This window comes from Eubalaena glacialis, chromosome 9 (assembly GCF_028564815.1).
Source record: "Eubalaena glacialis isolate mEubGla1 chromosome 9, mEubGla1.1.hap2.+ XY, whole genome shotgun sequence".
Classification (NCBI taxonomy): domain Eukaryota; kingdom Metazoa; phylum Chordata; class Mammalia; order Artiodactyla; family Balaenidae; genus Eubalaena; species Eubalaena glacialis.
The window spans coordinates 111,209,632-111,221,269 of NC_083724.1; the positions used below are offsets into that span (position 1 = coordinate 111,209,632).

Below are 11,638 nucleotides of genomic sequence, written 5' to 3' on the forward strand. Positions count from 1 at the left end.
TATAAGCAATCACAAGCACAGAAAATGTTATCTTGTAGTATCAAAGACATCCTTAAAATTATATTAAATGAGATGCAATCTCTGCACATTCAGCTACAATACTAATATTGAAATAGAGATGATTTGGATGTTTACTGTAGATTTTTGCTATGACATTTTAAGCACAGGGATTTTTAAAAAATATTAATATTCCAAATTGCACCCTGCACTTATGAAATCCCTCCAGGTTGTGAAGACTGAATTTTAGACCTCCCATTAGAATACAGAGTACCCAAAACAAAAAAAAATCAAGACAGCACATAAGAGTTTCATATATTTTTTCCTGAATAGCAATAGAATGGGAACTGCATAGAAAATTCTCCACCTTCAATTCCTCAGTCATGGACTTGAAAATATACTGACAAAGTTCATCTTTACTGTGACATCTTAATGTACCTTACCCATATTCAGATAGCCCGAGCAACCAGAAAATTAACTCTGTATTTCCATATCACACTCACCCTCACTTTCTCTTCTCACCTCCTGCTTGAGAACTGTCTCTTTCCCCAAGTATCTTAAACAAGTCTTTGATTTTGTTTTTATAAAGAAAAAGGTATTGAGAATAGGAGTCATCTTACATAAGGAGTTAATATAAGATTCAGGATTTCTTCAACCACTGATTAGTAATGGGATCTTATAAAATGTCAAAGGGCATTTATTCTATGAAAATAAGGGTAACAGTAAGAAATAGTACAATTTGGTGAAAGCGTGTACACTCATTATAATTAAAATTTTTCATTTGGTAAAAGGCCTTGACAGAGGTGACAATATTCTCATGAACACCAATGTCTAGAAGCATTTGACATGCCATAATGAATCACTGTGGTCAACGAGATAAAGAGGAGAAACTTACCCTGAAAAACAAGATTAGAGGAAAGAGAATCAAATTTTACTTGCATATTTGAGGCTGAGGGATATCAACAAGAACAGAGTTGGAGCTCAGACAAGAAGGTCGATGTCTTCATAAAGATTGAACTATCCAAATGTCACTTCTAGAAACCCAGTGACAGAGTTACCTGGTCAATTTAGTGTTATTATACTTAAACCCATAGATAGATAAACAATAGATAGATAGATAGATGATAGGTAGATAGATAGGTAGATAGAGATATTGGTATATAAATGAAGTAAAAACAGCACTCAACTATAAAGCATCGTATAGTTTGTTAGTTCCATTTTAGGTCAATGACTATGAATGACTGCACAGTGGATAATAAAATTTATTTCCTGGTGGGGTGAATTCTGTGAAATCGTTATGGTTACTGATGGTTGCATGCCTCTCCTTTCATCTCGCTACCTTCAAGGACAGCCAACCTTATCAAGGAGGATTAGTAAAAATGGAAATTTACTTTTATTACTATCAACTAATATTTACTGAGAGCCTACTAGTACATGCCATTTTGTGCATTGTTTCATTTATCTTCACAATGCCCTTGTGAGGCAGGGACTATTATCTCTTTCCTCTGCCTTATGAATGAGTAAACAGCTCGCACATGGTAAATAATTCACTCCAAAGAAAGCATTAGAACTTCAATATGAACTAAAATCTAACTACTAAACCTTATGTGTCTTTTCAGCAGCCCTTACTGACCATTTTTTATTCACTTAATTGGCATTTATTAAATTAGGTATTGTAGAGAAAGTGACATAGTCCTAGTTAATTACACAGACTTTAGAGTCAGAGAAGGCTAAAATTCCAGCTTTGTCATTTACAAGCTGTTTAGCCTTGAGGAAGTTACTTATCTTCTCTAAGCATTAACTACCTCATCTATAAAATGAGGATTAAAAAGATGCCTAATTCAGAGGACTGTTTTGATAATTAAAGAAAATACTGCGGACAAAATACTTAGTCCAGTGCCCAGGTCATAGTAAATATTCAGGAAATGGCAACTTCTCTAATTGTGATAGATATGCCATGGCCTCTGCCCTCAAGGACCATAGATTTAAAGAGGGAAGGTTAGATGTATATCAAACGACTGTAATAAATAATTGAAAAAGGCATTGTGAGAGTTGAGAGTAAAAAGTCATAAATTCAGTCTAGTGAGATCATGGGTATCACTGTGAAGGAGGACACATTTTATTAGGGCCTTGAGGAATTGGCTTCTGTAGATTCAGTGACAGGGCACCCCAAGGAGAGGCATGAGCAAAGCTGGAGGCAGGAAAATACTAAGCTTGGTTGATAAACAAAGAGAATTGAGATTGACTCAAACATAAGCTCTATGCAGGAATGCAGTGGAGACCAGACTATATATTAGAGACTTGAATGTACACCTAAGGAATCGTTTCTTTACTTAGAGGATAATATAGAACCTTTGAAGATTTTTAAGAGAGGAGTCATAGGAATGAGATTGAACTATGAAGATGTAAATGTAAAATGTTGGGAAAAAGGAAAAGGAAAAATACAATAATTATGTGGGCCAATTAAAGAGAATGTATGAAAGTCAAATTGAGCAATAAGGGTGCTTGAGCAAAGCAGAGCAGTGGGAGGGTAATGCAGAGAAAGGGACTATCTCTGAGGGTGATAGACACATAAAATAGACAGGAGCTGGCAAATATTAGGCAAAAGAATCAAGGAAGAAGAAAGAATAAAAGATGACTGAAATTTCAAGTCTGAGTTGTGAGGACAGTAGAGGAATTTTCAAAAGAGAGCAATCAGAAAAAAAGACCAGCTTTGCAGAGCACATGATGAGCTCTCTTGACATACTGCATTTGAAACCAGACGGCTATGTAGAGGTGCTAAAAGCACAATCAGAACCGTGTGACTGCAACTTAGGAAAGACTAAATCATGGGGTAACTGATTTGAATCACCACAAGGCAGCGAAGTGAAGTATCCTTTTCTGAATGAAATCGCTGAGGTAGAAAGAGAGAAGAACCAGGAACAAAATTGCATGCAGGAAGGGGAAAAGAGTCACAGAAAAGACAGGGAAAAAACCCAGAATGTTAAAGCATCACAAACCCAAATAAGAAGTTACAAGGAAAATGGAAGGTCATCACGGCAAAATGGTACAGAGCAATCAATGATAAAAATTAGTAAGACCAATATTAACATTGAAAATAAGAACTCATTGGTGCATTCACTTTGCAAATACTTTCACAGTTTCTTTCACAGTTTTCACAGATATTAAACACAGAGATACTATATGAACCAGCAATTCTACCCCTAGGTATCTACCCAGAGAGAAATGAAGACATATGTCCACACAAAGACTTGTACACAAATGTTCATAGTAGCATTATTCATGATAGGCAAAAATGGAACAACCCAAATGTCCATCAACTTATTAATGGATAAATAAAACACGGTTTATCCATACAATGAAATATTATTTGGCAATAAAAAGGAATAAAACACAGGACTAGCTAAAACAAGGATGAACCTCGAAAACATTATGATAAATGAAAGAAGTTAGTCATGAAAGACTACATACTGCATTATTCCATTTATATGAAATGTCCAGTATAGGCAAATCCATAGAAATAGAAAGTAGATTAATATTTGCCTACGGATAGTGGAGATTGGCAGAATGGGGAGGGACTGCTAATGGGTATAAGGTTTTTTCCCAGGGTTATAAAAATATTCTAAGGTTATATCTTGATGACTGGACAACTATGTAGATATACTTAAACCATTGAATTGTACACTTACGTTGGCTGAATTTTATAGTGTATAAATCAAATCCCAATAAGTCTGTTTTAAAAGGAAGAAGAATCCACTGGTTAAGTTTAAAAAAAGCTATTTCTGCAAACCGATAGAATTCAAAGGCATAAAAGCTTCTGATATGAATCACATTTAAGAAGTTTATCAGTGAGGTATGGCCATAAGGTAAATCAAATGAAATCTTAAATATGACTCTAAGATGATTCTGAGTGTCTCTGCAAATGAAATTCTGGCAATCCATTAATGTTCTCCCTGGAGGAGAGTAAAAAATAAAGGTGCGGGTGTGACTGCAATTGCTGAGACCTGATTTCAACTTATTTACACGACTTCAAGATAATAACCCATAGATTTTTGGGAAAAGGCTAAGACTTAGTTATGACAACTCAAGTCACTGAGAACATCTTTCATCCCCAGTAGACCCTTCATCAGACATCAACGGGTCCATAGTAAAGCCTCTGAGAGGACAGCTGGCACAGTCTTACTGTGGTGGTAACATCAAGGACATCAACCAAAGGTTATATGTGTGGGATGCTGGAATATTATCGGATGTTATACAACTGATCAGCACCCTGGGGCATCTGGTTGGGTCTCGTGGTCTCAGCACTAAAAGTATTGTTATCACAAGACAGAAATGAATATGCCTGAGTACAAAAGGAATATTAATACTAATTGAATAACCTATATATTCATATTAATGACTCAAAATTTTCAGGAAAAGAATATTAAGATTAAACAAAATGTGACATTGTAATAAATGTATATACTCGAAGCAATAAAAATCCTAAATATTAACAAAATACCTCAAAGAAATAGTATAGGCTCTACTAGAGAAATAATTTCTCTTTCAAATACCATGTTTTCAGTTCTTAAAATATGGATGAGTGAATAAAAGGAGTAAATGATAAGTATTCTTATGTGTGAATAAATTAATAGATAACGCATTCTTATTAAATTCCCTGACTCCAAACCACTTGGACTTATTAAAGAAACAAGTGGTTTAGGCTATTGTTTGCTTCAACACTGAATAGTGACCCAACCGATTAATGCTTGTGGAAAACCTACCCTTAAGTAGCTTTTATAAAATGAATTAGTGCTTCTGAAATTATAGAACATATACTTCAGCACCTCAGGAAACTTTTGATGGCTAATCAATGGTTAAATACCATTCTATTTCCAATCTTCCAAGCTATCTCATTAATATAATGAAACTGAGACACCACAGCTTCAGGGCCTACATTCCCTGTGATTCTAAGATTAATGTGTAGAGCAGAGCCCTTCAGAACAAGGAGCATAGAGCAGGAACGTACTGCAATTTATCAGCTCAATGGATTGATAATGAATTCAATTCAACAATTTTTTGAATGCCTACTATGTGCCAGACACAGGATTGTTCTAAAGGATATAGAGAAATGTAAATCATAAATACTCTATCCAATATAGTGAGTGGGTTAGATTTAAAAGATAAATTTAACTTTGAGTAATATAAATACTAAAAGAGGACTAAAATAAAATGTATTTTCAAGTTTTAAAGTAAGAAACATGTTTGGAAAATCAGGAAAGCTTTCAATCAGAAAATTAGCTTTGACAGAAGATTAGAATAATACCATCTTTTAAGTATTTGTGTGACAAGCATATCACATCTATTTTCTCATTAAATCCTAGAAATAACACTCTGAGGTAGGTATGAAAATCTCCATTTTACAAATGAGAAAACCAAAGCTCCAAGACATTACTGAATTTCTCAAGTTCACACGTGGACAATAAATAGAATCTGAGTTCAAACCCAAATCTATCTAGTTCCCAAGGTTTAACCAGGTCGGTATAATGGCTTTAAAAACACAGAAAGTTGAAACAAGCAGAACTGTTGTCAAACTTCCTCAGATGTGGAGGATTAAAGTGAAAAGGTATATGAATCAAAGACCATAGGGATGTTGGTCGACTGTCAGTAATCCACACAAGCACAGTAGGAGAGAATATTAGAGTGCTCAAGGACGAAAGACAGCTTTGAATGCCACTTTGGACCTTTTTGGTGAAAAATGCAAAACCACTGAAGACTTTTAAAAAGGGAGTAAAATCACCAGAACTCTTATTCTAAAAGATTGTCCAGATAACAGTCTATAGAAAGATTATATATTGAACAATAATGAATATCCACAAAGAACACACACTCCCCAATTAAAATTATTAGTGGTAATTAGAAGCAGATTGTTTATTGAAAATGTTGACTATGGGTAAAAAGAGGAAGTTTGGAAAGCATTTGACGTGAATGAGCATTTTAGCGAGTGAAACTCTGAGAGATAAGAAGGTGTTAAGAAATATTTATAAAATTCTGCCAGACTCACTCTGTTTTGTGGTGTTTATCCATACTGGACTCAAAAAAGCCGATAATTTCTCTGTCCACATAAAGATATTTTTCTCTCCAAGTGATGCTGTTTTGTCGAAGGACACATACATTTTCTTTGAATAGTTTCAGTGGACACTTTATAATATATTCATTGCAGATTTTAGATCTATTAAGCATACTTTTCTCATTTCATCTTCAGATCATTGTTCATTATCCATTATTTGTTGAGAACTTTCCAAACTAGGCATTGCATTGAGTCCTGGGGACAGAAAGAAAAATAACAAAGGTTATATAGCATACCAAGGGACACAGACATGTAAACAAAGCATGACAATATGTTGTATTATGAGTGTATAATAGACACATATAAAAATCACTATATATATCCATCAGGATCTCACTATAACCATTTCAAATATTTATAACAGAGAAAATGTAAGTAGCTGGTTACTCAGAAGAGGCAGGATCTGATCAGCTAAAGAGTGAACAATAAGATAACCTAGAGATTTTCCAAAGCAGACAGCGTCTACCAATCATAGATGGGAGAAACAAGGAGAGGAAGTGATTGTAGTCGGTTGAATGGTAGACCTCCCCCAAAATATGTCCACATCCTAATACCTGGAGCCAGTGAATATTATCTTATTTGGAAAAAAGGTCTTTGCAGATGTAATTAAAGATCCTGAGATGAGATTATCTTGAACTAATCAGGTGGACCCTAAATCCAAAAAAATTTTCTTCCAAGAGACAAGAGTAGAAGATGCAGAAAAAGAAGAGAAGAAGACCATGTAAAGACAGAGGCATAGATTGGAGTAATGCTGCCATAAGCCAAGGAGCACCTGGAACCACCAGAAGCTGGAAGAGACAAGGAAGAATTCTCTTCAAGAACTGTTGGAAGGAGCTTATCCCTACTGAAACCTTAATTTCAGACTTTTGGCCACCAGAACTGGGAGAGAATAAATTTCTATTGTTGGGAATCACCAAATTTGTAGTAATTTGTTACAGCAGCCCCAGGAAACTAATACCGTGTTGTTACCAGAGCTAGGGTTCCCCACTTGGAGCTGGAACAGAAGCAAGCACGTCCAGAGGGAGGAATTTCAGAAGGAACATACTCACTTCTAGAAAAGTCACTCAGTGCAGGGAGGGAAGGGAAGAGCCCATCCCCCATCTCCTGCCAGTGATGCCAGCCATAAGCTTCAGCTGCTATAGGAACTTGGAGAATGCAGCCTGGAAAAGCCAGTCCCCCACCACGCAGAGCAGAACCAGCAAGGACAAAGAATATTTCTAAGAGCCACAGTGTCAGCACCAGTATGCTATGGGAGCACAATGGATAAGTAAAGCTTGCTATATCAAGACATTTTCAGAGAAGGTGAAATTTAAGCTTAATCAAGATGAATGATTAGAAATTCATCAGGCAGTGGAGGAAAGGTATTGAATGGGAAGAAAAAACATGTGCAGACTGAAGTTCAGAACCCTATGCAGTCTCCCTGTCCTCCACTTGTGTCCTTCTGGCCCCCCATGTGGAAAACAAATATGGGCTGGGTCTAATTGTTAGGGGCAGGCCATGTAATTAGTCTAGGGTCTAATCTGAAGACTTAGCCATTTTAGTTTCAGGACAGAGAGAGAACAGGAAATCCCACTGGGGAATCCAAGCTCGAGTCATACACTCCAAATCAGTTTTAACAGAGAGGGCTGGGTTAAGTCCTGTGGCAAGGCTGTGTTAGGTAATAGCTGATCCACAGTAGAACAGTATTTTGATTCTTATTTGGTTTTCCACCTTGTGTATATATCTTATACATTGTGTATAGGGAACCCCAGTGGAGATGAAGTGAGGAGGAAGATTTTCAATCCCCTGCCCTATTCCCCAAAAGAGAGGTTAGTTTTTAGTTCATTTGATCCATTCATATGTAAATGTTCATTACTCAGTTGACGTACGTTTCTAAAATTTAAAATTAGTATGGGCATGAGATAGAGGTTTGGAAATATTCAGATAGGAATTTAAAACAAGGCATTGGATGATACCATCTAGGTAGACGGTAGATGAGGACTTAGGACAGGGCTCTAGGGAGCCTCCCAGCGAGAGGCATATTGCTGTTGCTCTTGAGATATTCTACCACTATTCATCGGACACCTGCAACTATGTGGGCCCTCTCCCCTTACCTTAGGCCTGAGCCAAAGTTATCAACAGAAGCTTAATTTTAAACCATTAGATAACCCTTTACTGCAGTATCTATTCTACAGGGTATTGGAATGGATTGGTCAGAAAAAGACAATGCAAAGCCATCGCAGCTCGGTAACCTTTTTTTTAGTCACCAATTCTACCTGGATTTCAATAAGAGAGATGAAGAAAAAAGGTGCAATTATCTCCTTTGATTTACACCTCCTGAAAATATAACTCAATCTTTAAAGCCTGCACTCTTTTATTTCTTGCTTATTTGATCCTTTAAATCCTGTTCAAACGAAAATATAGTGATATTTTCTTATTTTAGCTCTCTTCTGAAGCGACCTTGAAAGGCTAAAGAAGATCTTACAGTACTTTCTTTTCTTGGGGTCTTGGTAAAAGAGGATGAAAATGCTGACTTGTCAACTAAATAGCATCGGATGGTTACAAATGAATGCAGCCCTTCTCAGGGGACAAGACTGTATCCAGGCAGAGGTTGGCAGCCCTACAGCACTGCACATAAATGAGTGATGCACTGCAGATAAAATGGGAATCAACCTGTTTTCTGGGCAGCAAGCCCGTTCAAGGAAGAAACTGTGTTCTTTCCTGGAAGCGCACCATCCTCCTTGTCTGCATTCCCCAAATGCCTTTCATTTCTTCAAGAAAATATCAAATAAAGGACTGGTCTCAACGAAGAAGCCACTGTCCTATAGCGGGGGACTTTGACCTCTCCAAGCAGTTATCAAACTGCATTTTCTTAAGACAGAATCAGCTCCAACGACTTAGACATATTGGGAATGTTTGTTTCTTTACTGATTCATTTCAAAAGATGTTTATAAAACATCCCAAGTAAATCTGACTGAGAACATTTATGTCTATTTTCTAGCATTTGGAATGTTGATGGTAGCTTTAAAATCTGTAATTTTGTAATAACGAAGATCTTAAAGACAAAAAAGGTTTTAGAGCACTTTGAGTCTAGTGACGTAATCTATCCCTCCCAGGAAATTTCCTTTACAGCATTCCAGGAGGTATTTTCCTTTGCAGCGTTCCTGGAAAATTCTGCTTTGTCCAGGGACGGGAAGCCTACCCACGATAAGACAGCGCATCTCTTTGATTCAAAGTTCTAACAGAGTTCCTCCTGATAGAAAGCCAGCATGTACATCACCTATCTTCCCCCACCCTGTCACTCTATTGAACCCTACCTGCTCTTCTACATGAGTTTTCACATATTCCAAGGCTGCTTCTGATTGGCTGCCACCAAAATGGTGGCGCCCATGTTGCGGTCCTTTTCCTCAGGCCCTTCAGGAGTCTTGCCCCTGGGGCTGCGTGAGGCTCACTCCGGCGCTCAGGGGTGGCCGGCGGTGCAGGAGTCCAGGGGTCTGTTCAAGAAGTTCTCCCCCAAAAGGGGTATGAAGATAGAATTGCCAGAGTTCTTCCACTGTGGCAAGGCGGGAAGCTTTCTCCAGACCATCTACTGCGGCCTCATCCCGCGGCCGACTTGTTGCCGCTTGTGGGCCGTCTGCTGGCGCCGCTGCGCCCCTTTACCTTCAAAGCGATTGCGCAGGTGGGAGGGGCCATTGCGCCTGCGCAGAGGGCTCCAGCGGCTGATCAGCATTTCTTTGCTGATGGGCCGACCTGCAGCTTCACAGCGCAGGACTCTATGCCCTTCCGAGCAGCGGTGGGCGGACGCTTGCGCATGAGCATTCAGACTCGTCGGCACTAGAGCCCTGAGATCATGAGGTCGAACGAGTTCTTTTATAGTGAATGCTCCAGGCCTATGAACGAGTACTTCTTATACTGAATGCTCCAGGCCTATGACTTGTACTACCCGTTCCAGCGTTATGGCTGTTGATCCGGCTGGGTGGATCTGATGAGCTAAGCAATCTCATGTCCGGGTATGATATCATCCACAATATGACTGGAGATGACGTATTTGGAATCACTGTTCCCCTAATTACGAGTGGATCAAAACCATGAAAGTCATCTGACAGTGCTGTTTGGCTACACAGAGTTAAGATACCTCCCTTTGAATTGTATCGGTTGTCAGGCAGCAAGATGATTCAATAGAAAGGTACCGACAGCCCTTCACTTTTCCACCCCTTCCAGAGATTAATGACATAATGCAGCAGCATGTCACAGAGCCAGAAAATCGGCGTCCTCAGAAACGACTTGCTGCAGAAGTAACAAAGTTTGTTCGTGGACCAGGAGAGCTGGATTCTGTGAAAAAGTGTACACAAGCCCTTTGCCATAGTAGCATAAATGCACTGGAGGTTACGTCTGATCAAGAGTTTAAAGAGTTGTTTAAAGAAACTTCATTTTCTGAAGTAGTTCTTTTTTTCTTTTTTTTTTTTTAATATGAGGGCTCAACTTTGTTGACTCAGAAAATGTTGAGTTTCTTTAGGAGTTTTTGTTTAAATTCCTTTACTTTTTTTTTTAAATTTATTTATTTATTATTTATGGCTGCGTTGGGTCTTCGTTTCTGTGCGAGGGCTTTCTCTAGTTGCGGCAAGCAGGGGCCACTCTTCATCGCGGTGCGCGGGCCTCGCATTATAGCGGCCTCTCTTGTTGCGGAGCACAGGCTCCAGACGCGCAGGCTCAGTAATTGTGGCTCACGGGCCTCGTTGCTCCGCGGCATATGGGATCTTCCCAGACCAGGGCTCGAGCCCGTGTCCCCTGCATTGGCAGGCAGACTCTTAACCACTGCGCCACCAGGGAAGCCCCTCTGAAGTAGTTCTTAACCTTGCAACAAGTGTCCTAAATATAAGCTGCAAAGCAAATGCCATTCCGCATGGTCCACGAGGGTACTGGCTAACAGAAGGTGGAGTTGGTATTAATCACAGACAAGCAACAAATCCTGAGAATGCTAGTTGTTGGACCACATATACTCGAGAATGGACTTTCATTCTTAATAATGGAAAAGGAAATTCTACACTATAAAACGGCTTCAGCTATGATGAGAAACCCTGGTGGTTCAAACAAACATCCATCATTCATTCTCAAGATATAAGAAGGAACTTATACGTTCGCTTATGCTAATCAGAACAACAAAGAATGGAGTATACTCTAGGCTTCACACTGTAAGTAATTTCATTATTTATGTAAGCTGGTTTATACATAAGGTGTTTGTGTGATGATGAAATATTTTATTTCCTGATCTGCAAACACCAACGACCATGATTTCCTGGGTTAATGTTTTTTAAAAATTATACTTTATGAAAAAATTAAATTATGTCTTTTCTATCCTAAAAAAAAAAAAAAACCAATGCTTCTCATTTTACAGAAGCACAGCATCCATACTTGCACATGTATTATGAAGGATATGCCTGCAGTGAAACTGACCAGTACAGCACCCTCCCTACAATACTGCACTTGTGCAATAAATGTTAGCGTCTCTTTGATAATAACCTCTGAAATTTGAGTAGCACTTGATAATTTCAA

General features: G+C 38.4%; 1 pseudogene; it reads left to right on the forward strand.

Annotated features, from left to right (window-relative positions):
- The first annotated feature begins 9,935 nt into the window (after nucleotides 1-9,935).
- LOC133097398 (tyrosine--tRNA ligase, mitochondrial-like) lies at nucleotides 9,936-11,154 on the forward strand (annotated as a pseudogene).
- Nucleotides 11,155-11,638: the final 484 nt, after the last annotated feature.